At 45.0% G+C, this 27,327-nt stretch overlaps 1 protein-coding gene and 1 pseudogene across 3 annotated transcripts in view; both read left to right on the top strand.

Moving 5' to 3' along the window:
- LOC144498711 (xylosyl- and glucuronyltransferase LARGE1) overlaps positions 1-27,327 on the top strand; it is a 436,258-nt gene that overhangs the window by 194,276 nt on the left and 214,655 nt on the right. The window lies entirely within an intron of this gene.
- LOC144499025 (small ribosomal subunit protein uS5-like) overlaps positions 1-27,327 on the top strand; it is a 62,137-nt pseudogene that overhangs the window by 10,426 nt on the left and 24,384 nt on the right.

Here is a 27,327-nt window from a genome sequence, read left to right as displayed (position 1 = left end):
GGGTGGGATTTCCACATTTCTACCGCCCTGTAAAGGAAAAGATGTTTTCTCATTTCAGTTATGCATGGTCTCACTTGATAAGATTATGCCCCCTCATTCTGGATTCTCGCACCATCTGTAATACATTTTCTATATTTACCTTATCAAAACCCCTAAATTATTTTAAACATTTCAATTAAATTTTGTCCCCGTCCCACCCCTGTATTTTTCTAAGCTCGCGAGGATTTAAGTAGTACTCGTGATGGGGTCTGACCAAAGTTGCTACAACTGTAGAATTATTTCCTCCTTTAGTATTTCAGCCCCATTCTGATACAGGACATCGTTGAGCTGCAGAGGTGGCTGCGTCCTCACCAAACTGTCCTAGTCCAACCTGACCCTGATATCTACCCAACAATGTGAAATATTGCCCAGGTATGTTCTATATAGGTATTTAATTTAGCTCCGTTGGCTGGACAGCTGGTTTGCGATGCAGAGCGTTACCTACACATGGGTTCAATCCCCGTACTGGCTGAGGTTCTCAACTTTGCCCCTCGCCTGAGGTGCAGTGGTCCTCAAAGGGGGAAGCAGCCTATGGTCGTCTGGGAATATGTCCTATATATAAAAAGCAGAGCAAAAAACCCAGCCAATTACCAGTCAGTCTACTCTCAATCATCAGCAGAGTGATGGGAGGTGTCATTCATAGTGCTATCAAGTGGCACTTACTTTGAAATTACATGCTCACTGAGGCTCAGTTTGATTCCTGTCAGGACCACTCCGTCCCTGACTTCGTTACAGCCTTTATCCAAATATGGATAAAAGAGCTGAACTCCAAAGATGTGTTCAGAGTGACAGCCCTTAACATCAAAGCTACATTTGATTGAGTGTGCCATTAACTGTGGCCTAGCAACCATCACTGCAGAAGTTCCTCAGGGTAGCGACCTAGGTCCAACCATCTTCAGCTGCTTCGTCAATGACAGCCTCGCCACCTCCCCGAAAAACATTCAGTCCTTGATAAGTGGCAAGTAACATACATGGGTATGCATCATCTACAAGATGCACTGCAGAAATCCACCAAGGCTACTTCAACAGCAACTTCCAAATCAGTGACCTTTACCACTGAGAAGGACAAGGGCAGCAGATACCTAGAAACACCACTGCCGACAAGTTCATCTCCAAACTACACACCATCCTGAATTGGAAGTATATTTGATTTGATTTATTATTGTCACATGTATTAACATACAGTGAAAAGCATTCTTTCATGCGCGCTATACAGCAAAACATACCGTTCATAGAGAAGGAAACGAGAGAGTGCAGAATGTAGTGTTACAATCATAGCTAGGGTGTAGAGAAAGATCAACTTAATGTAAGGTAAGTCCATTCAAAAGCCTGACAGCAGCAGGGAAGAAGCTGTTCTTGAGTCGGTTGGATTGTGACCTCAGACTTTTGTATCTTTTTCCCGAAGGAAGAAGGTGGAAGAGAGAATGTCCAGGGTGCGTGGGGTCCTTAATTATGCTGGCTGCTTTGCTGAGGCAGTGGGAAGTATAGACAGAGTCAATGGATAGGAGGTTGGTTTGCGTGATGGATTGGGCTACATTCACGACCTTTTGTAGTTCCTTGCGGTCTTGGGCAGAGCAGGAGCCATACCAAACTGTGATACAACCAGAAAGAATGCTTTCTATGGTGCATCTGTAAAAGTTGGTGAGAGTCATAGCTGCCATGCTACATTTCCTTGGTCTTGAGAAAGTAGAGGCATTGTTGGGCTTTCTTAACTATCGTGTTGGCATTGGGGGACCAGGACAGGTTGTTGGTGATCTGGACACCTAAAAACCTGAAGCTCTCGTCCCTTTCTACTTCGTCCCCATTGATGTAGACAGGGTCATGTTCCCCTCTACGATTCCTGAAGTCAATGACAATCTCCTTTGTTTTGTTGACATTGGGGGAGAGATTATTGTCGTCACAGCAGTTCACCAGATTCTCTATCTCATTCCAGTACTCTGTCTTGTCATTGTTTGAGATCTGACCCACTACGGTGGTGTCGTCAGCAAACTTGAAAATCGAATTGGAGGGGAATTTCTCCGCAGTCATAGGTGTACAAGGAGTACAGTAGAGGGCTGAGAAAACAGCCTTGTGGAGCACCAGTGTTGAGGATTATTGTGGAGGAGGTGTTGTTGCCTATCCTTATTGATTGTGGTCTGTGAGTTAGGAAGTTCAGGATCCAGTCGCAGAGGGAGGTGCTGAGGTCCAGGCCACGGAGTTTGGAGATGAGTTTTGTGGGAATAATAGTGTTGAAGGCTGAGCTGTACTCAATAAATAGGAGTCTGACATAGGTGTCCCTGTTATCTAGGTGTTCCAGGGTTGAGTGCAGGGCCAGGGAAATGGCATCTGCTGTGGACCTGTTGCAGCGGTAGGCAAACTGTAGTGGATCCAGGTAGTCCGGGAGGCTGGAATTGATTCGTGCCATGACTAACCTTTCGAAGCACTTCATAGTGATCGATGTCAGAGCCACCGGCGGATAGTCATTAAGGCACGCTGCTTGGATTTTCTTAGGTATCGGGATGATGGTCGCCTTCTTGAAGCAGATAAGGACCTCAGATTGTTGTAAAGAGAGGTTGAAGATGTCTGCGAATACCTCCGCCAGCTGATCTGCGCAGGATCTGAGTGCACGTGTGGATACCCTATCTGGACCAGTTGCTTTTCATGGGTTGACCTTCAAGAAAGCTGCTCTGACATCTGCAATGGTGACCCCAGATACAGTTTCATTTAGGGCTTTCAGGGTGGAGGACATGCTCTTGCTGACCTCTTGCTCAAAATCACTATCCTTTTACTGTCATTTGGTCAAAATCCTGGAACTCTTTCCCTAACAGCACTGCGGATGGACTACACCACGTGGACTGTGGCTGTTCAAGGGGAGCAGCTCACCACCACCTTCTTAAAGGGCATTTAGGGATGGATAATAAATGCTGGCCTAGCCAGCGACGCTCACATCCTGTGAATAAATTTAAAATAACTGAGGCCCTGTCCTCGAAAACAGTTAGATTTAAACTATCCCATGTTGTTATTCAAATAGAGCAAAGGTATTATCCTGAGTGTCCTGGCCAGGGGGGTATTATTTCTATTTTTTCATTCTTGGGATGTGACGTCGCTGTCACTGGCTGGCCAGCATTTATTGCCCATTCCTGGTTGCCCTTGGAGGGCAGTTGAGAGTGAACCACATTGCTGTGGCTCTGAAGTCACATGTAGGCCAGACCAGGTAAGGACAGCAGATTTCCGAACTCGGGTCCCCAGCACATTACCTTAGTTTCTGGATTAACAGTCGAGCGATAATACCACTCGGCCATCGCCTCCCCCATATCCCCTATCCCGAGTGCTCTGGACAATATTTATCCCTCAATTGACAACATTCAGTTGAAAGATTTTCTACTCTGTTCCATTTCCATGTTTGTGTCCTCGCTGTGTTCACATTGGCTGACACTTCCCCCACACAATAACAGTGACTACACTTCAAAAAGCCTCTACTTGGCTAGAAGCAACTTGGAACATTCTGTGGTCGTGAAAGGCACTGGATAAATGTATGTTCTCTCTGTCATAATTATTCATTCTTTATAATCTCACTGATTTGTATGAAGGATTTATTGAAACTGCAAAAGCAACAAATAAAACATTTTCAGTTTGTGAACAATAGCCAATTTGCGATCTAACAATATGGGACCTGACATATGGTGAGTGCAGCTCCCTTGAGAGAAACAGATGACTTGGAACCTATGGTTCAGCACAGAACATTTTTCCCGTGACTGGGTCTTTTACAGATTAATTGATAGAGATTGGCTGGTATGAACAGTCTACAATTCCGTGATTGTCTCTTGTGATGGCCAGGTGGGTAGAAATGGGCATTGGTATTTTGTCGTCCAGTAATTCTTAATGTTCTGAGGATCTTATTTTCGATCAAACACCGGGATCACTCCCAGCAGGTACAGTCTTGGCATTAGGAAACAGCCACATGGGACATCAATCAATTTGCATGCAGTGTTGGATTTGTGCACGTTACTTGCTCAGAAACTGAGTGCTGCTGTGTATCTGACGCCCTGATTACACCTCGTATGCCAGGCATTTGATCCATGTGGCATTGTCATTGAATGCTGAGTGTAAAAATAGCACTAATTAGACCCCCAGAACAATTTTCAAGGCTATCAGACTGCTGAATTTTCAGGAAAACTGATTATCCTGTCAAACATGACCCCAGGGATATCTGTGGCCTAGTCCATTCTCCAAGGCAATGCCTCAACCAATCAGAGTCCACTGGCCAACAATCAACACCTTGTTTCTCATGCAGGTTAAATTATATTTCACTTCGAAATTTGGCATTCTTCTTTATGACCTGATGAGTGCAAGATTAAAAACTTTGATGGTATGTCCCTTTGTTCAGCAGCGCTGAATATCATGATATGCAAGCAATTTCCAAAACTGCTAACAGTAACATTCCTTTCCATGTTGTTTAACTTATTTTCAGTTTGTTTCTATTTTTCTTAAGAGGGATATGGGCCAAATGCAGGCAAATGGGGTTAGTTTAGATGGGCATTTTGGTTGGGGTGGACCAGTTTGGGCCGAAGGGCCTCTGTCCGTGCTGTAGATTCTATGATTCTATAATAATGCTTAAAGTCATTACCATTGAATGGCCTGGTAGAAGTGGGTTCTTGTATCCAACATGCACGGCAACTGAATCAGCTTTTTTATACAAACAAGATTATGTATTTAGGCTAACTGTGTTTTTAATGGAGGATTAACCATTGCATATTGTCAATCTTCTTAACTCATCAGACCATAAGAAATAGGAACAGGAGGGGGCCGTTCGGCCCCATGAGCCTGCTCTGTCATTCAATAGGATCGTGGCTGATCTGACATTCTTCACGTCCACTTTCCTGACACTTCCCCTTGATTCCCTTACTGATCAAAAATCTATCTCAACCTTAAATATATACAATGACTTGGTTTCCACATCTCTCAGTAACAAGGAGTTCCAAAGACTCGACGCTTTGAGAGAGGAAATCCCTCCTCATCTCAGTCTTAAATTAGCGACCCTTTATTCTGAGACTATGTCCTCTGGTCCTAGACTCTCCCATGAAGAGAAACATCCTTTTACCATTTACCCAGTCAAGTCCCTTAAGAATCCGATATGTTTCAATGCGATCAGCCTCTTATTCTTCTAAATTCCAATGAGTATAGAGTCCCAACCTGTTTAATCTTTCCTCATAAGACAATCCCTCCCTACTGGGGATCATCCGAGTGATTTCTTTTCTGAACTGCCTCCAATGAAATAACATCCGTTCCATACCTAGGAATAAAGATGTAAAGACACAAATTTATACGAGAAATTACCCGTTGGCCCACTGACCTCTCACCACTCACCACTCTTAACCCCTGACCAGAGCTTGACACAGTAAGAAGTCTCTCTACACCAGGTTAAAGTCCAACAGGTTTATTTGGCAGCACAAGCTTTCGGAGCGCTGCCCCTTCATCAGGACACCCAGCCTCCACTCCCACCCTGACAGTCACCCCACCCCCCCCTCAATTGACTCCCGACCGGATTTTTGTGGTGTTTCAGTTCCCTTTGACTCTTGTTGCCTTGCTGCAAACCGATTTCATCCTTTGAATGAAGACATTTTTTTGCCAGCCAGTGTAAATTTACTTTCCACTAAATCCAAGTCTAAATCCGCTTACCTTCCCAGGTTAACTTGTCTGGAGTAATAATTGGCCTATCTATCCACACCATTTAATGCTAGATTAGTGAGCCTTTTTTGGTGCTGGTCATGGGCGGCTGAAGAAACGCAGTGGAGATTCTGATGTTTACTGGCGCCTTGAATCCCATTCTGTGAAAACAGCAAATTTACTGACAAAACAGATTACACGACTGGCAGAGGAATGTATTACAAAACCTTGATTGATGCTTAAAGATAAAAGTGTTCACATATATTGGAAATAACCTTTCTACTTCAAAATGCAAGTCCTCACTATTTTCGGTTGGCCCCATATCCCGTGCTGGATTAACATCATTTGCCACTCTGCCCATCATTCTTATGCTAGCTCTTTGAAATGGCTGTCCAATTTGTTCCACTACCCGAATCTTTCCCCAAAACAAAGGAGATGTTTTTCCCTCTTTATGTATTTGTCTAATTGTCCAGTAGATTGGAGAAGTTGGGGCTGTTTTCCTTGGGGAAGAGAAGGCAGAGAGGAGATTTGATCGAAGTGTTCTTGAGGGGTCTGGACAGAGGAGACGCAGAGAAACTGTTCCAACTCATGAAAGGGTCAAGATTGAGAAGGCACAGATTTAAAATCACTAGTCAAAGAAGCAAAAGCAACATGAGGAAAACCTTTTACATGCAGCGAGCGATTCAGGTCTGGAATGCGCTGCCTGAGAGTGTGGTCGAGGCAGTTTCAATCAAGGCATTTGAAAGAGAATTAGACTGTTGGAAAGAAAGAATGTACAGGGAAAAGGGGCAGGAATGGCAGTAAGTGAATTGTTCATTGTGAGAGTCGGTGCAGACACAATGGGCTGAATGATCTCATTGAGCGATGCTGTGAGTTGCCAAGTGAAAATGCCAGATGTTGAGGTGATGGGTGAGAGTAGCGGCTGGAGATGGCTGTGACAGAGGGTAAATAGCTCAGTTAAGATCAAGATTTTCAGCAGGTCTGACAGCGTCTGTGGAGACAGAATAGAGCCACCGTTTCGAGTCTGGAATTTGGATGTCTGGAGCTCTGACGAAGAGTCATCCAGACTCGAAATGTTAGCTCTGTTCTCTCTCCACAGATGCTGTCAGAACTGCTGAGATTTTGCAGCATTTTATGTTTTTGTTTCAGATTCCAGTATCCGGAGTATTTTGCTTTTATGTTAAATTGAGATCTTATTGTTGCCCATGTTTCCAGCATCTGTTCCCCCTCCGTCCTCCAGCCCACTATTGCACATTGACAGCAGAATGAGGAGGTGGGGAAGAATTAGTATTTTCTCCATTCGTACAGCCAACTCAGAAACCTAGAACCCACACGCAGCACGCTGCTGACTTTGTGTTGCCACTTCTGCCGACATCTCATGGAATATGTCCAGCCTGAGCTGGCAACCCTATTTAAGAGATGGTCAGTTCCTGTGTCCAGGTAGGCCTGGCTGCAGGGTTTGAGACCAACAAAACTAGAGGCCCATGAATATCAGTTGTGTGTGTGTGTGCTATATTAGATTCATTTATAGGATATGGGTGTCATTGGTAAGACTGATATTTATTGCCCATCCCTGATTGCCCTTGAGAAGGTGGTGGTGAGCTGCCTTGAAATGCTGCAGTCCCTGTGGCGTGGGTGTCTGTATATATGCACGTGTGTCTGTGTGCACATGTGCCTGTGAGTCCACACACGTGAGTGTGTGTGCATGTTTGTGTGTGTCTGTGTGTGTGGCTTTCATACAGTAAAATGTCCCAAGGCATTTGAAGGAGGGTAATCGTATAGAAAAAATGGACACTGAAGCAAAGAAGGAGAGATAGGACAAGTGGCCAAATGTTTGGTCAGAAAGGTCGGCTTTAAGCATGTCACCAAAGAGAGAGAGAAGAGGGGGGGAGGGAGGGGGGAATGCGGGTGGTGGGGGTGAGGGAGGGGGGAATGCGGGTGGTGGGGTGAGGGAGGGGGGAATGCGGGTGGTGGGGGTGAGGGAGGGGGGAATGCGGGTGGTGGGGGTGAGGGAGGGGGGAATGCGGGTGGTGGGGGTGAGGGAGGGGGGAATGCGGGTGGTGGGGGTGAGGGAGGGGGGAATGCGGGTGGTGGGGGTGAGGGAGGGAGGGGGGAATGCGGGTGGTGGGGGTGAGGGAGGGGGGAATGCGGGTGGTGGGGGTGAAGGAATCTTGGGGTGGGTTTTTTTCGGGCCGTTCGTGCCGGCAGGATTTTCTGGTCTCGCTGCCATGAACGGAGCTGAGTGCCGAATTCTCCATCCTCGCGTGCAGTGGTTGTGGGGCATGAACAGTCAGTAACATTGCGCCTGTGGAGTTTAAGGCTGAGATGGCTAAAGGCTGCCAATGCTGGGGTGAAATAAGCAGTGGATGGTTAAGGTATCCGCTCCTCACCCTGCCATAAACATTAACCTCCCTCATCAAATCTTCCAAATGACAGACTTCAGCTCTGACTTTTTAACTGGACTCCTAAGACTAGATAAAGGGGGGTATTCTCCAGTGGGAGAATTTCTCATGGTGGGAGGAGACGGCCATTAACCAGCAGTGGGATCTTCTGGTTCCTCCGCTGTCAATGGGATTTCCATTTGACTCCACCCCACACCACCGGAAAACCCGTGTCGGAGGTACATTGTCAGCAGGACCAGAAGATCTTGCTGCCGTGAACAGCCAGAGAATTCTGACCAAAATCCTTTGAATTTTCTGTGCTGCTTCACAGATTTTTATAACCGTTCTGCCTGATTTTTCAGGTGGCATCTGGCTTTTATAGTTCCACAGAAGCATTGTGTAAAACCTAACTTCCAGTTAAATAGATCAGGCAGGCATGGAAGAAAAAAAAGTTTCGGTAGCTATTTAGTAGCACCACAGAAATGTTTTGATGTACAAATCACTTGGATTGATTGTTTTTATATATCTCCTGGTCAGTTCTAGATAGCTTGTAATAAAATGCACAGAATTCTGGACTTCAAAATGTAATTCATTGGCAACTCAGCTTTACCTCAAAAAGAAGCTGTGTTAAGGAGCAATTAAACCAAACATGTTGCCTTTATTTCTACCTTGACTGAAATAACTCATTCGATCAGGGGTCGTTTTTTTAGTCTGCACGGCTAATATTTTCTGTGAAGGAGTACTCTGGGGTACTCTTAATGGCAGTTTAAGTCCAAATCATAATTTTTCTTTTCCGAACACCTTGTGAGAATTATTTACAATGTGAACTTTCATAATTGCTTAGCCAAAGAAATGTAATGTTGCTGAGAGATGAAGGCAATGATTGAGTCAACACAGCTCAGCAAACACAAGAGATTTAAGTCGTTTTTCATAAACCATCATTGCTACATTTTCTTTTCTATTTCCTTGCTTATACTGTGATTTGGCCATCAGAATACGATGAAATGAGATCTTTACTATAGCTTCACCCATGCAAAGAAAGACTCAGAAGTGGGTGCCCCAGTGGTTAGCACTGCTGCCGCACTGCTGCCTCACAGCTGCCCCACAGCGCCAGAGACCCAGGTAACTGTCTGTGCAGAGTTTGCATGTTCTCCCCATGCCTGCGTGGGTTTCCTCCGGGTGCTCCGGTTTCCCCTCTAGTCCAAAGATGTGCATGTTAGGTGGATTGGTCATGGTAAATGCGTGGGGTTACAGAGATAGGGCGAGGGTGGGGGCCAGCATGAGTAAGATGCTCTTTCGGAGAGTCGGTGAATGTTCAATGGGCCGAATGGCCACCTTCTGTCGGGATTCTAGGGTAAGTGCCAGAAATTTGGTGATTGTGGATGGAGCTACCTTGTCTCCATTTAATGGCTATGAGCAAGCCCAAGGCCACGATTTGGAGCCTGCATACATTGTGGGGCAAGCGAGGGAGGAATGCTGGATTCAAAAGTCAGCTTGAGCTTTTCCAGTCCCTAAATCAGAAAATCCCTGCAGTACAGAAGCAGGCCATTTGGCTCATATAGCCTGCACTGACTCTCTCCGATGGAGCATCTTATCCAGACCCTATCACCATAACTCCACATATTTATCCTGCTTATGCCCCTAACCTACACATCTTGGGATCAAAGAGGCAATTTAGCATGGCCAATCCACCTAACCTGCACGTCTTTGGACAAGATTGGATTTTCTTTCTCCCTTTCTCTCTACGTCTCCACACATTGTCCCCCAACTCCACCACCCCAACATCCACCCTCCCGCCTCGAGTGATGGATGTTATTAACCAATTTAACAGGTCCAAGGCCTTTTATAGGACTTTGCCTAAATGGGCAGGGATTTGGAAAATTGGTTGGCCGTTTGTCCATGCAGGACATTGCAATCAACTGCAATTCTAAATCACCCAGCATCTGTATAAATGTATTTCCCATCAAGATTGAGATTGATTCCATAGATTTGACCAAGTGTGGACCAACCTGGGACCTTATCATGTGTGTGGTCAGCTGAAGAGGCTCTTTACCCATTGGGCCTGAAGTGACCTGTTGAGTGTCCTGTGACCACGCAAGCCCTCGCAAACCTGCTCCACTAAGCTCCAGCTGCACTTTCTGGTAGCTTTCCGGCCTGAAGTGTTGTAAACTGATTCTGATACAGTTCCAATCTCGATGTGAGTTGTTCCAATTTACCCAGGTGGCTCCAGCTGGTGAGTCACAGCCGGATACTTGACTGTATAGTGCCACCTTAATGTGTCGGCAAGACACAAACGTGTTCCAGCACCCATGGAGGCAGGTGTGAGTCAGTGCCTTCTGGGGAGGCGAGGAGAAAATTGTGAGGAAAACATTTTCTTTTTTTCAAAAATATAGTTTATTCATAAAATTTGTAAAATCGCATAATGCTTCACTATTGACACTGCATACAGTGCAGATTGGTGTCTGTCAAATACAGTAGATGAGGTGCCTCAATACACAGTCTTTGTGGATTGTATTTACAATGTCCATTTACATTCCATATCAAACATTCTCTGCACATAGTGCACAATCTCTCCACAATGTGTGGAGACATAGAGAGAAAGGGAGAAAGAAAATCCAATCTCGTCCAAAGACGTGCAGGTTAGGTGGATTGGCCATGCTAAATTGCCTCTTAGATCCCGAGACGTGTAGGTTAGGGGCATAAGCAGGATAAATATGTGGAGTTATGGTGATAGGGTCTGCACATACAGCCTGAGGGATTTTACATGGTTTACAGCCCCTCAGAGTACTATGATTGGAGGCCTTTGACACTGTCCTTTCTTCCTCCAGCCTTTTGGCCCCAACATTCAGTGCTGTTGTAAAGGTTCGAGTGATGTCTCACGAAGACATCTGGAGACTTGCGTGTTTAAACATAAGCCATTTATTGTTAACCATAACGATGGACGTATCCCAGGTACTGACATGCATGGGTGCTGGCTCCATACTGCCTCATTCCAGTCCACTGTCCTGTGACTCTCCACATCGTACTATGGGTGATATGCTTCTCCAGTCCCAAATTAACCCTTGCTTTGCCAAAAAATTTCATACTGCTGTGGCTATCCGTTAAAGGCATGTAGAACAACTGCGTCTCTTAGCACGTAGCCCAGGACCTTGGAATGTGCCAGACTACAACACTCAGTCATCAGTAGTTCTTTGCACTGGAAGGTCAGCAAATCTCGAGCAGACGAATGAAGATCTTTCACCAAGTGGATGGCCCTCCAGCAGCAGCTGATGTCTATCTGGGAACAGCCTGTAGAGCACTGAAGCCTGCATTATGGAGCTGAGCCTCGACAGATGAGAACATCTTATTCATGTTTCCTCTTCCAGTGTAGGTGAGGCCAAATTGAAAGTATTTTAGTCCTTTTTCATATTAATGCTGTTTAAGTGCTCCCAGCTATATTTCTGTAGGCTGGCCAAGGCCTGACCTTATCTTCTCTTCCACCTGGCTTCACAGAATCACAGAATTATTTTTTACTCATTCATGGGATGCGGGCATTGCTGGCTGGGCCAGCATTTATTGCCCATCCGTAATTCCCCTTGAATTGAGTGGCTTGCTAGGCCATTTCAAAGGATAGTTAAGAGTCGACCACATTGCTGTGGGTCTGGAGAAACATGTAGGCCACACCAGGTAAGGACGGCAGATTTCCTTCCCTCAAAGACATAAGTGAACCAGATCGGTTTTTACAACAATAGACAATGGCTTTCATGGTCATCAGTAGATTTTTAATTCCAGACTTTTGTTGAAATCAAATTCCATCATCCGCCATGGTGGGATTTGAACCCAGGTCCCCAGAGCATTGTCCTGGGTCTGTGGATTACTAATTCAATAACAATGACATTATGCCGTTGCATTTCCCCCCCAACCCCCACTCTTTATATCTAGGTGCTTTTTCTCTCAGGTTGAGTGCAAATCCAAATCATGCTAAACTTTCCTAAATCGCTGGTTCAGCCTCAGCTGGAGGATTGTGTCTAATTTTGGACCCAATACTTCAGGAAGGATAATTGGGGTCTTGCAGAGAGTACAGAGGAGATCACGGGCAATGGTTCAGAGATGACAGAAATGTGAAGACTGTAGAGAAACTGGGATTGTTCTCCTTCAAGGAATGATTTAATATAGGGGTGTTCAAAATCATGGAGGGTTTTGATCAGGTACATAGTTTTCAGTGGTGGTGGCGATGCTGAGAGGGGCTGGTGATGGTGAACCAGAGGACAGCCAAAGGAAAGAACCAGAGGAGTGATGAAGGATAAAGCTTCCACATAGCGAGTTGTTATGGGTTAGAATGTACTGCCCAATAGGATGGTGGAAGCAGTTTCAATGACAAAAGGCCCAAAATGAAGTTGGATAAATACTTGAAAAGGAAGATTTTGCAGAGATGTGGAGAAAAGGGTTGGGGAACACAGGATTTAGGAGCCGGAGTAGGCCAGTCGGCCTTTCAAGCCTGATCCACAATTCTGTACGATTGATCTGGTTGTAGTGTCAACACCATTTTCCTGTCTGCTTCCCCACTGCCCCCCACCCAGAACACTTGGCTACCTTGTCTATCAAAAATATAACAAACCCAAATACATTCAATGATCCAGCCCCCACTGCTCCCTGGGAAAGAGAATTTCTCAGACTAACCACCATCTGATTGAAAATTATCAGCAAATGGTGGGCGATGCTGGTGGGAGAGAACATTTGGCTCCGGTCAGCATGGCCGGGGGCAGGGTAGGAGATGTGGCCGAGGCCATGGTTCTTATGGTGGAAAGGCTGACGATAAGGAGTGGGTGTCATTAACTAAGCTGGGTTTTTGGTAAAGGATATGAAGTTCAAAGCTCTGGAGGAAATTTACCTCTTCTCCTGCCCTATAAAAGAGTCTGAAATCACTGACTTATTCCTGGGGTTGGCCTTAAAGAACCATATAATTCCTGCAGTGCAGAAGGAGACCATTCAGGCCATCGGGTCTGAAATATCTCTCCAAATGATCATTCCCCCTCCCCCACCCCCTTCCCCGAAGTTGACCATGGCTAATCCACCTAAACTACATATCGTTTGACACAAAGGGACTATTTAGCATGGACAATCTACCTAACCTAAAGGACGAGATTCTCAAGATCATGCCTGTACAGAAGCAGACCCGTGCCAGTTAACGAACCAGGCTCAGGATTTTGGTTGCTATTGGTGACTAGAATGGACCTGTTGGATTGGATGTCAAGTGTTCCATGGAAGTGGCCACTGCCATTCGTGGAGCTATTATTCCGGCGAAACTATCCATCATCCCTGTGAGGAGGGGCTACTGGGGTAACAAAATTGGTTGCCAAACACTGTATGATGCCTGGTGACTGGCCATTGTGGTACAGTCTTGGTGCGGCTAACCCCTGCACCCCGTGGTATTGGTATTATCTCAGCCCCTGTGCCCAAGAAACTGCTTCAGATGGCTGGTACCAACAGTTGCTACACCTAACCCAGAGGCTGCACGGCCACCCGAGGCAACGCTTCTAAGGAACTTTTGATGCCATCTTTTAGACCGACATTTATCTGACCCCAGATCTGCGGAAAGAGCCTGTGCTTACTGAATGGCCACCTTCTGCACTGTGGTGATTCTGTGATTAACTGCACTGGAGCTCACTAGCTAAGTGGCAGTTGGCACTAAGTGGATTAAGTGATAAGGTTGAGTCCTCATCCCGAGAGGTTACATGTTGTTTGACTGGTGACCCCCAGCGCCAGAAAGTTTGCCAATGGGTAAAGACATGCTTAGCAGTGCAGTCGGCTGCTGTGCTCCTGAAAATAAACCCCGGAGCAACCTGTTATCTGGCAATGTGATCCTTGCAGACATGTTTAAACCCCCACAGTCACTGGGTAACACCATGGATCAGAAACAATTATTACGTGAAGGGAAATGAGCCGATGTACATTGGAGCAGAGAAGGAAATGTTATTTCATTTACCAAGTGGTCAGTCTATGAAACAAGTCAGTAGGGAGAGAGTGGAAGACTATTGATTTATTCAGATGCAAACTCGATAGTTTTCTTTCAGAAAAGAGTATTTTTGGATACAGTATTTGAGTAATTTGAGATGCGAAGTGCTGAGTGTCATATGCTTGGGAGCATCCGTAGACTTTTCTCCTGCAGTTCCCATTTTGACTCGGACAAGTGTGGATGGGCGCACTGGGCAAGTGTGGATTAATTAATGAAAGCCAGCACAGATTTGTTGAAGGTAAATTATGTTTAACTAACTCGGCTAAGGTTTTTGTAGAGATAGCAGGGAAAGTTGATGAGGGCAATGCGGCTGCCAGAAAAAGCCAAAGGCAGCGTGAGGAAAAGCCTCTTCACTCAACTGAGTGGTTTGGATCTGGAGTGTGAGAGTGTGGTAGAGGCAGATTCAAATGTGGCATTCAAAAAGGAATTGGACAAATATGTGAAGAGGAAAGATTTGCAGGGTATGGGAGTGGGGTGGGGGGTGGCAGGGCAGCACTGGCTGAGTAGTGATTGCAGAGAGCAAGCCAAGTGGCCTCCATCAGTGCTGTAACTATTCTGTGATTCTAAGCTCTCTACCACTCATGTCTATGTTGGTTGTAGTTTAATTTGGTGAGATTTTAACTCCCCCATGTCCATTGAGATCAAATGGAACCATTGATAGAGATTAACCGATAACTCCATTATCATTGTGTGGCTGTGGCTGGCAGGATGGTGGAATGTGAAGTACTTTTGTCTGTTTTCATCTTTATTCCTTCATGGGTTGTGGGTGTCACTGTTTGTTGCCCATCCTTAATATCCCTTGAACTAAGTAGTCTACTCAGTTAAGAGTCAACCACATTGTTGTGGGTCTGGCGTCAAGTGTTGGCCAGACCAGGTAAGGATGGCAGATTTCCTTCCCTAAAGGAAGTTAGTGAACCAGATGGGTTTTTACGATAACCAATGGTCATCACTGAAACTCAATTCTGGATTATTAATTAAATTTAAATTCCAGCAGCTGCCATGGTGGGATTTGAACCCTTGTCCCCAGAGCATTAGCCTGGGCCTCTGGATTGCTAGTCTAGTGACATTACCACTACACCACTGCTGCCTCCCATTAGTAATTCCATTAGAATCCCTATAGTGCAGAAGGAAGCCATTCAGCCCGTCACATCTGCACAACTCTCTGACAGAATATCTTACCCGGGGCCCACCCCTGCCCTGTCCCCACAAATTTACCCTGCTTATCCCCCTAACCTACACACTATGGTGCAAATTAGCTTGTCCAATCCACCTAACTTGCACATCTTTGGGCTGTGGGAGGAAACCCACGCAGACATGGGGAGAATGTGCAAACTCCACACAGACAGTCACCTGAGGCTTGAACTGATCCTGGGTCCCTGGAGCTGTGAGACAGCAGCACTAACCACTGTGCCACCGTGCTGCCCCTGTATTTTAGTATTTAGTTCCTGTATTTTTAGCGTTTGCATTTTTGGACAATCAGGATCAAGAACCATGACTGACTTACCCAACAACCCTCCTCCAAGCCAACCAGAGTGAGAGGTACTGAGGCCGATTGCAATACTAAGACCACCACCCAGTCAAGTCAGCACACATCAGACTAGGGAGCAGCCAATCTGTAACAGCTCACTCACTCACTGCTTTCAGCTGATGGGCTATTGAGAAGAAAATGGAAATGTTTGAAGGGCTGATCATTCCCCGCCAGGAGGAATGAGCAAATATTCCCATCACTGAAACAACTCCTTGGGGCTTGTTTATTTATTGGATGCAGTTACTGGTAAAGCAAAGAAACGTTCAATGTTCTCGCTGAATAGTTTGAAAGGTCAGATTAGCAAATTCCTGTTTCTTTTAGTTACCAAAACGCACATTGATTTTATTCCTGTTTCCTGACAGAAATAGTGCAAAGAGATAATAGTCGGACAGATCACTGTGCATAATTCTTTGTCAATCCGTGCTCCTCACAAGAAAACATAAACTCTCTCACATTTCCATTCATTGAGTTTGAGATTAATTAGAGATGGCCATTCTACCCATTGAGTCCATGCCAGGATTTGTCCTCTGCTTTAATATTGCTGCTGTCAATGTGCCTCTGCATATTGTCTTCTAAAATCCAGTCACCATGTCTTTCACGATCTTCCTCCTCTGCACATCTTTGCTTTATTGAAACCAATTCTTCACACATCTCCCCCTCACCCCCTCTTATTCTGGAACCCTTTCCCACCCTCGGTTTTTCCGCCTACAATATTCAGAACCATTAAAACCATCACATGGTCTTTGGGCGAGAATAAAAATGATGCCATGTTCAGGGTAATTTTGTGCTGTGACACCATTGCTATGTGGAGCTGGATCCCAAGCTCACCTTGTACACGCTGAGAGTTGTCCCCAATTCTCTAGGTTAATCCTGGAGTCCCTGGGAATGTAAGCCCTATCACCAAGATAGAAGGGAGAAAAAAAAACACGGGACAATGGAACATTTTAAAAAATAAGTCTTTGAATGCTGCTTTCTGGTCTACAACTAACAATCGGACATGAGGTGAGAGGGAGATAAAGGCCGTTTGACGATTAAGTACCTGAATTGGTCAACAAGTCTGTTGGTGTGGGAGGCAGGTGAGTCGTGAGGATAGACATGTCAGGGTGGGAATGAATAATGAGAGTGTGGGGATGGGGTGGTTGGAAGCAGGTCATGTGATGACACCTCCAGGGATATGTCCAACCAGAGTTGACAACCCTATTCAAAATCTGTCAGCAAGCAGAGAGAAGAGGCCTCTACCCCGTCAGTTTGGATTTGAACACCAGAAATGAAAAGCTGCAGTCCAAACCAATGTGATATCCAGTTCCCTTTCTCCCACACGGCTCAATGCATGTGGGCTCACTGCTTACTGTATGCTTATCAACTTCTTACCAAAGAACCATATCCATGTGCCAGGATTGGCACTGCATCAATATTGGTGTATCTTTGCAGCTATTTTTCACTCTAGGGAATTCTCCAACACTTCCCCTGTAACTGAGATAATGTGATCAGATTGACAGCATCAGGATATGTACTAAAAACACCTTGAAATACATGCTTCAGGCTCTGGTTTTCTAACAGCCCATCAGAGCAGAGATCTGGTGGATCACTTTGAAAGTGGCTGAGTGTATACTAAAAATAACCGACAATATAAACCACGGCTTTGAGGTTCCACAGGAATCTCTAGTTTGCTACTACTGACGTTAAGAATCTACAAGGCATAAGTCAGCCGTGTAATGGAATACTCTCCAGTTGCCCTATACGGTTATGAAGAGGAAATCCTTATTTCAGATTTCTTTGTGTGCGTGAGTTTGATGGCTGGCCGAGACACGATGGGCTGAAGGGCCTCGTTCTGTGCTGGAAAACTCTGACCTTCCTGGCTGGCTTCTTTACTTCCTGCTCGTCAACGTCTCCCATTGGTCAGGATGAAATTAAAGCTGTGCCTTGACCCCTATCACACCACAATTCGAACAGTTAAGGGAAAGAGGAACGTTTGTGCTCTCAAAAGGAGAAACAACTAAACAGCGACAGGCTACACTGATTCAAACCTTTCATGAGTCCAAAATCGTGCCAATGGTACCATTATTAGAGGTCATTCCTCTATTGCTGCCAAGAATTTACCCAAGCAAGTTAATGCCTTCAAAGTTCAGGCAATTTTTAAAGTTAGTCATCAATAAATAGACTGCGCCAATAAGCAGTAAATAACTTAAAGGAAAACAAATGATCTAAGCTGGCAATTACTGGGATTCAGTGCAAGTACAATACACTGTTAGGAACTTCAAACAAGAGCTGAGTGGTGAAAGTTCAACCAGTTTGAACAGCAATTCTTAACTTTCCGGTCTGCAGATTTGCAAACAGCTGACCCTGTGGTGATTGTTATTTTACTCATTCATCGCTGGTCAGGCCAGCATTTATTGCCCATTCCTAACTGCCCTTGAAGGCAGTGGTGAGCTGCCTTCCTGAACCGTTGCAGTCCACATGGTGTAGGTACACCCACAGTGCTGTTAAGGAGGGACCTCCAGGATTTTGACCCAGCAACAGTGAAGGAACGGCGATATATTTCTAAGTCAGGATGGTGAGTGGCTTGGAGGGGAACTTGCAGTGGTAGTGTTCCCAGGTATTTGTTGCTCTTGTCCTTCTAGATGATAGTAGTAGTGGGTTTGGAAGATGCTGCCTAAGGAACCTTGGTGAGTTCCTACAGTGCACCTTATAGATGGTACACAACTGCTGCCACTGTTTGTAGGTGGTAGATGGAGTGTATGTTTGTGGAAGGGTAGCAATCAAGTGGACTGCTTTGTTCTGGATGGTGTCAAGCTTCTTGAGTGTTGTTTGAGCTGCACTCTTCTAGGGAAGTGGAAGGTATTCCATTACAACCAGCATTCCTTGCCCATCCCTAGTTGCCCTTGAGAAAGTCATGGTGAGCTGCTTTCTTGAACTGCTGTGGTCCATGTAGTGTAGCTACACCCATAGTGCTATTTGGGAGGGAGTTCCAGGCTTTTGACCCAGCAACAGTGAAGGAAAAGAAGTATATTTCTAAGCCTTTTAGCTATAGAAGTGTTGGATTGGGAAAAAAGGACTTGGAAGGGGACACAGAGTGAAAATTGTTATATATATAAATAGTTGCATGATTTCTTTGAGAGTAGGTACCATGCTTTGATGGTAATGTCATTGGGGTGTTTCAGAGGCTCCTGCTTTTAGTTTCAGTTTGTACTCTGTACAGACAACCGCTCCTCAATAAACCTGTTGTTGTTAGTTTGAATCTACGTGTGCAAACCACATCTTTTTCTTTTTGTTTAAAACCCACAGCCCCTAACATAAGACCATAAGACACAGGAACAGAATTAGGCCACTCGGCCAATCAAGTCCGCTCCGCCATTCAATCATGGCTGATATTTTTCTCATCCCCATTCTCCTGCCTTTTCCCCATAACCCCTGATCCCCTTATTAATCAAGAACATAGTTAGGACATTACAACAATCTCCAGGGACGTCTTCAACAAGAGTTAGCAACCCTACCACTGACCTGCACAGGGTGGTTAATGTATTCTCTCACCATGATGTGGACCTTCATCACTTTCTGCTTGAAGTTGTGGTGAAATGTTCATTATATTTTTACTGCTTTAGAAAATGGAACCTCTTTCAGCCTCCTAATCTAAACCAGCTGTTATGAGACACCCATACACTCTTCTCAAAATACATTGCTTTGCGGGATAGTTACATTTAATTTTGCGTGGCGATGGAGGCTCTTTGCTTGTGCAAGTCATCAAAATCTATGCGTGCCCTTGAAAAAAAGTTATTGATTAACAGTGCCGGTGGGACAAATTGCCTGAATGACAAGAATCTGCCTTTAATAAATAGACTTTTTTTTTGTTTATAACATGAATCAAGAATAGATATCGCAAAATTGGAATGCCACTTTTTTTTTTAAGAAAAGTCGATTGTAATTTTTTCTCTCCTGATTTTGTTTTTTTTTGCTGAGTAAAGTGAGGGATGTCAGCTCTGTGTGGGGTCAGGGAATGGGGAGGGTGACGCCAGCACAGTTTGTAAGCATCAATGTGTCAGCATCAAGGATTCCCCAAGATTCCCTCCACCACAGCAACAACAGTTTATGTCTCGATAGTGCCTTTAACGTGGTGATGCATTGCACAATCCTTCCCAGTCGTGTAATCAGAAACAATGGCCAGGAGTTTCCTCCTGCAGCCCATAGTGGGCTGAACTGTGGATTCGAAGCCAGCCCTCTGTGAGGAAACAGTCACACGTTGTAATCTTTCTCAGGGTGGCCAAATAACGTCCAAAAGGGTGGTCTCTCCATCCAATAAAGGACAGAGGGTAAACTCTCAAAACTGGAGGATCTAACAGAGAGGTCCTCCAGGCTGCGATGGGAGATAAGTGAGGGAGTGGAGATTTCAAAATCGAGGTGGCATCTTCTCAGCTGTTTTTAAAGTTTAAATTAACAATGGCTTTTGCAGCCAGGCTACCACTTATAGTTGTTTAAGTGTGTGCGTGCGTGCGGGGGCGATCCCTTTTACTGGGTGCCCTGCGCCCTGCTGCAGCACTCAGGAAGACACAGACAGCAATAGAGGACAGGGTGAAGGAAATGTGGATTGGCCAAATTTGGAGGAAGACAGATTTCTCATGAAGTGCTGGGGAAGGTGGTTACAGAGGTGAAGTGGGGTTGCCTTTGTACAAATTAGGTGCAGACCTAAGAGCTGCACAAACCATACCAAACAAGTACTTGGAGATCACATCAAGGAGCCTGCAAAACTGGCATAGTGGTTAGCGCTGCTGCCTTACAGCGCCAGAGACGCGGGTTCGATTCTGGCCTTGGGTGACTGTCTATGTGGAGTTCGCACTTTCTCCCCGTGTCTGCGTGGGTTTCCTTCAGGTGCTCCGCTTTCCCCCCACAGTCCAAAGATGTGCAGGTTAAATGGAATGGTAAAAGAAAATAGCCTTTTGGTGTCCCGGAGATGTGTAGATGTGTAGGTTAGATGGGTTAGCCATGGTAAATGTGTGGGGTTAGAGGGATAGGAAGGGGGCGAGGGCCAAGGTAAGATACTCTTGTGAGAGAGTCAGTGCAGAATCAAAGGGCTGAATGGCTTCCTTCTGCACTCCATGGGGTGATTCCACACTGGAGTCCTGATTGGTCACCCAGGCCATGTGACCCTTACACTGCTGTATTGTCCTTAAAGGGGCAATCACCACATCACCATTTACCTTCCTAATTGCTTGCTGCACCTGCATGTTAACTTTCAATGACTCATGAACATAGGCACCCAGGCCTGTTTGGACATCAACACTTCCCAATCACTCACCATTTAAGAAATATTCTGCATTTCTGTTCTTCCTGCCAAAGTAGGAAACACTTTTCCACATTCTATTCCATCCGCCAAGTTCCTGCCCACTCACTTAGACTGCCCAAATCCCCTTGGGGCCTCCTTGCATCCTCCTCACACTCGTACTCCCACCTACTTTTGTCATCAACAAACTTGGAAATATTACATTTGTTCCCCAAAGCCAAATCATTGATCTAGATTGTGAATAGCTGGGACTGAGCACTGACTCTTGCGGTACCCCACTGGTCACAGCCTGCCAATCTGAGAATTCCTACCTTCTATTTTCTGTCTGTTGACCAATTCACAATCCATGCCAGTTTATTACCCCCAATCCCATTTTGCCTTCTAACCTTTGGTGTGGAACCTTCTGCAAATACAAGTGTACCAGATCTACTGATTTCCCATGTCTAGCCTGCTCATTCAATCCTCAAAAAACTTTCCCAGGTTTGTCAAATATGATTATTTTCCTTTCATAGATCTATGTTGACTCTGCCCAATCCTAACATTATCCAGTTATCTCATCCTTTATAATAGATTCTAGCATTTTCCTTACTGCTGATCCCAGGTCTGTATTTCCCTGTTTTCTCTCTCCCTCCTTTCTTAAAGATCGGGGTTACATTTGTTGCATTCCATTCTGCAGGAACTACTGCAGAATCTGTAGAATTTTGGAAGATGATCACCAATGCGACCACTATCTCTACAGGCGCCTCTTTCAACACTCTGTTCATCAGGTCGAAGAGATTTATCAACTTTCAGTCCAATTAATTTCTCGAGTACCACTTTTTGACAAATACTAATTTCCTCCAGTCCCTCATCCTCGCTAGTGCCTTGATTCTTTTGTACTAAAATCATAGAATAGAATCCCTACAGTGCAGAAGGAGGCCATTCAAGCCTGCACCGGCAACAATCCCACCCAGCTCTATCCCCATAACCCCACATATTTACCTTGCTAACCCCCCTGACACCAAGGGGCAGCAAAGCATGGCCAATCAGCCTAACCCACACATCTTTGAACTATGGGAGGAAACCGGAGCATCCGGAGGAAAACTATGCAGACATGGGGAGAACATAGGGCATTGCCTGGACATGATTCTGTCCGTACAGGGGGCTGTACTCATCTGTGTATCTCCCATCAGGTTCTGCTCGTCAGGTACAGGTCATGGGGGACCTGCTGTGATTCAGGGCACGCTGACGTGAATACACAATTTAACGTGGAGGGGGAACTAATAATATTTAAATATATTCAAATAGGGATCCCAATATTGGACATCAGGATACTCAATACGTCGTCGGCGGGGTGTGGGGGCGGGGGAGGAGCGAGAGAGAGAGAGAATCGTAATGGGATATCTCACCAGCATAAAACCCATTTTGGGAAACCCATGGGATTGTGCAACTCTGTGCCAATCAAACCCACCCACCCTCCGCCAAAAGAGTTGTCAGTGTGTTAGCTAAAGCTTTGCAAGGTAACCTGGAGGAAGCCTTTGGTCCTCTTCAAATGAGAACATTTATATTAATATAGTCTCCTATAATAGACTGTAAATTGCCTATTGATTTCTTTTGGAGAGATGATAATTGTACCACTGGCAGATGAGGCGGTTGGAATTAATTTTGCTGTTTCACACATTTTCTTCTGAAACAATTAGCTAAGAGCTGTCATCTTCTTTCACACTGCACAAAACCCGATGGCTCACCGAGGAAGCAATTCAAATCTTGCCTAATATCTTCAAGCTTTCAGAAGCCTTTGTTCAGCTTTATAAACTTATAACACCCGTCAATGTACTTTCACACCATGTTCAATTAACAATCAAAGATAGGATTCAAGGCCACTTCTCGACTTTACAAAGCTGCAAAAAGGCTCGAGTTCATTCATTCTGACTCAGCAAGTGCTGCTAAGCAGGACACCATTGTTTTTCAAGCCGAACTTTTTATTCTGTGGCTTGACCTTGTGCTTTGTGAACAGTTTCTCAAGCCTCTGTAATTTCTTTGTGGCTGGGATGAAGATCTTTGGAGCAGCACACTTACTTCACCCTATTGTAAAGAAACCAGCTGCAGAATGTCCAAACAAAAGCCCATTGCACCAATTTAACCGTCCTGCTACTCAGGAAATCCCCGACAATTAATTTTGTCCAATTAATCAATCAAGCCCTTCTTGATCAGGGGTTCCCAAACTGTGGGTCATGACACGCGCCCACCCGCACGCGCTCACTGTCGCTCTCTCGCGCTCGTTCGCTTTCTCTCTCTCGCGCTCGCTCTCTCTCTCCCTCGTGCGCTCTCGGGGTCATGGGCTCCCCCTCCTCCACGACAGTTGTGGTGACTGTGACTCCACAGACCGGTGATCAACCTGAAGACCTTTGAATCTGTGCCATCTCTTTCTTTTTCTTGCTGTTGGATGGGCATAAGAAAGAAACATTAGAGTGCAGAAGGAGGCCATTCGGCCCATTAAGTCTGAACCGACAACAATCCCACCCAGGCCCTATCCCCATAACCCCTCGAATTTACCCCGCTATTCCCTCTAAACTACGCATACCGGGACTCTAAGGGCCAATTTAACCTGGCCAATCAACCTAACCTGCACATCTTTGGACTGTGGGAGGAAACCGGAGCACCCGGAGGAAACCCACGCAGACACAGGGAGAACGTGCGAACTCCACACAGACAGTGACCCAAGCTGGGAATCAAACCCATGTCTCTGGAGCTGTGAGGTACCAGTGCTAACCACTGTGCCACCTGAACTATGAACTCTGAGGCCCCCACTCTGCCTGAATGAGACCCTGCATTAAAAAAACTCTTCCCCCACCACCACATGCTTATGACTCTCCCCTCTGCTCCCTCAATTCTCCCCCACGCTCTCACAACTCTCTCATCCAAACCCCTTCATCTCATAACTCTCCTCTTCCTATCGCCCCAATCCCCACTCTCACTCTGAACAGCCAAAATGGAGTCACGGTAGGAAAGTTTGGGAAGTTCGGCTTTAAGCCAATCACCCACTTACCAAGTTTAAAAATGTGACAAACAAACAAGGATTACTGCTATACTGTAGTAAGTGGGGAAAGTAATATAGAAACGGACAGCCCATTCCACCCCCTGAGCCGCCTCCTGTATTCAAACAGACAAATGGATGACATGAATCTTAACTCCATTTACCCCCCTTGATTCCTCAATCCTTTAATATTATAAAAATATCAGTCAGTTTTAAAAACCTCTAATAAACCTCAGCATCTACAGTCTCTTGGGGCTGCTTGGGGGCAGGGAGGGGGAAGGGATACCGACTGTCACTACCCTCTGTGTGAGGATGTGCTTCCTGACTTTACCCCCGAATGGCCTGGCTCCAGTTATGAAATTACACTTCCTGGTGAACTCCCTCATTGGTGGGAATCATTTACAGAGACTGGCTTAGTCAGCAATGCCCACATCCAATGAAAGAAGTTTTTTTTAAAAAGGTGAAGCAGCGAATTGTGACCATGCGATTGTTACCTTCCCACAACAGCACAGGTTTCTGATTACAGTCTCGTCATTCACTTTAAACAAGGGAAGAAGCTGACAAGCACAGATATACAAAACACCAATCCACATCGCTAAATTGATCAGCTCATTGAGTGGATCACCTTTGATCAGCTTTGGTGGTTCTCTTCAATGATTTCCCCTATAATTCCTTTCCATTTTGGAACGGGGATTTTTTTCTTTGATGACAGCAACAACCTCTCGAACCCAGGAGATGCCATACACAGTTTTCATACTTTCAAACTGTGTGCGCGTGTACGTGTGTTTGTGTGTGTTTTTTTTGTGTTCGTGTACGTGTGTGTGTACGTGTGTACTGTGTTGACCCTGTCGACTATGTTTACTGTGTTGTAAATGGGTGGTGAGGGTTCCATGTACGTGCATGAATTTTGAGTCTAGTGTTGCTAACTGGAACAGCTACACGCAGTTCCAGGTCATCTCTTCATCTGACCTCTGCACGTTTCAGCAGAGGTCACTGAGACCAATTGGCAGCAACCTTTATACTGTTCCTCCTTCCTTAGCTGAACAGCACTGAGGTTAATTCGGTTGCCTCAGCGAAGATGACCTAATTCATACAAGACCAGTAATCTGGGATCTATCTGTGCCATATGTTACTTTAAAGAGTTTATCTTTATCATTAACTTGGAGTAGGCCGTTCGACTCTTGAGCCTTTTCTGCCATGTCTGTTAGATTATGGCTGGTGTGTATCTTAGCTCCATTTACTGGCTTGGCTTCTATATTCCTAAATGCCCTGGCCTCAATCACAGTCAGAACGTTTTTAAATTCCACCATATATGACACAGACCATTCAGCCTAACCAGCCCATACTGGCGTTCATGCTCCACCCAAGCATCCTCCCAACTTTGCTCATTAAATCTACCATTGTAACACACTGTTTGGTATTTAATAGTGCTGGCTATTTGAAGTACTAGTTTGAGCTTATTTAAGGGCTCTTTTCCCAATGTAACAATAACTTCAGGATTTGATTATTGCTGGGCTTTGAAGAACGAACCCATGAAACATTTTGAATTTAAAAATAATGAGCCCAAAGTACTGACCCAAAATTAACAAATTGCTTAGAAGAGTTTGGTTCTCTTTATAACAATCTCCTTTGCCCTTAATTGTAATCAGCCCATCCTTTATCCCTGTGATTCCTCTTCTCCATTTTAATCAGTTCCAATCTATTAAGTTATTAAAAGACGGCAGAAGGATGAACACCAAAGAGTTTGTTGTACGAGATGGGTGAGATTTGACTATTTATATCTCTGGTTGCAATGGCAAGTCCTACGAGCGCTGTACTTTACACCTTATTGACACAAATCAATAATGCGGGTGTCCTGTGGGAATGGATGCATCACCTTACACATTTCCTGACATGTCCTCAATGTTTTCTCACACACGCCATGCTCTGGACGAGATTATTTTTCACCTACCACGGGCAACATAACAAACACGGGCACCGCAGGAGCTCTCAATATGAGCCTCACAAATGTCACTTTGTAAACTTCTCATCAGGGTTCCTTCTGCTCACGTTTTCTTCAAACATTATCAATTTAGCCCTAATGCTAGCTTGTTGTGTCTCTGTTTTGTTTTTAATGAGGTCGCTCCTTTTTGTCCAAACATTTTTACACCAAGCCATCCACATCAGCGTGTCATTAGAAGGGAAATTTAGGATTGAAAATATTCTGACACATGGGCTTAGCTATGAAGTAAATTATAACAGGTTTCCTTTTGAAGCCAAAATTAATCTGATCTAAGCTTTTTTTCCCCCTTTTGAAGATTTAATTTCCTCTGCTCTATTTTCAGTGCACTGTTATTGTCTTCTCGCCAAATTCACATTTGCACTAGTTTAATGCAATTTTAAAGATTGAATGTGGAAGTTATATACTTTGTACACCCAGTCCTAGCAGGCGTCTAGGTGTTAACAGGCTAGGGTAGTGGTACATATTGTTAATTGAATATTAAATTGTGTGCAGATTGGCATAAACTGGTTCAGTTGAGATCCTATAAATAGGCTAAGGGTGAGATTTTCCAGGCTTTCCCGCCTTGGAATCCCCCCCGTGTGGCGGTTTTCCTGGCAGTGGGATGGGTGGTTACGCAAAAGGTTGTGGATATTGATGGGATTGGAAGACCCCGCCAACAGTCAATGACAAGCAGTAAACAGGCCTGGGGGCGGGGGGGGGGGTGTGATTGGAAAATCTGGCCCTACGACTCTGATGGTAGTGTTGGGAGGTGTATGCTTGTAATGCAACTGCATCGGTAAATATAACAGTTGTTGTAAAGATTGGCTCCAGTTCTATCCTTCAGCTCTCTGGAATGGAACAGTTATGTCCTCTCAGTCACCACTGCTGCTTCTAAAGTCTGGATTCAAATTGGTAATATTGGATTACTGTCAATTGAATGTTCCCTTCTTTACCCATTGTATGTAAGATTGAGATCCTAGTGGCAACTCTACTAAACAGAATGGTACAGGGGCTGAGAAGGTTACATCATGAAAACATTCAACATAGACACCGTTCAGGTCAGAGTGAGCGCCTTAAAATGTTCAAAGGATAAACCATTTACTCTGGTGGGGGAATCGAGACCGATGAGGTAGATTCCTAGGTTTTAGTTAGATAATGATATAAAGGGATACAAAGCAAAGGCGGAAAAATAGATTTAAGCTGCAGACCAATTGTGATGTAATTGAATGCTGGAACAGGCTTGAGGGGCTGAATGACCTCCTCCTGTTCCTGTGTTCCTAAACTGACCCGTTGAAGCAAGTGAGCTCAGGTGGTCTTCAAGCACCTTTTCATCTGGGCAATTCCTCTAATCTCATATATTCCTCTCATTCCATTTTCAATATAGTGAATATTGCACCAAGTCAGGTCCAGATATTTTTTAGCTAGTTTGCGGTTGATTTTCAGCCCCTTTGTTTGGCACTCACACC

This window comes from Mustelus asterias, chromosome 9 (assembly GCF_964213995.1).
Source record: "Mustelus asterias chromosome 9, sMusAst1.hap1.1, whole genome shotgun sequence".
Classification (NCBI taxonomy): Eukaryota; Metazoa; Chordata; class Chondrichthyes; order Carcharhiniformes; family Triakidae; genus Mustelus; species Mustelus asterias.
The sequence above is the reverse complement of the archived record's forward strand: the minus strand, read 5'-3'. Positions and strand labels throughout refer to the sequence as shown.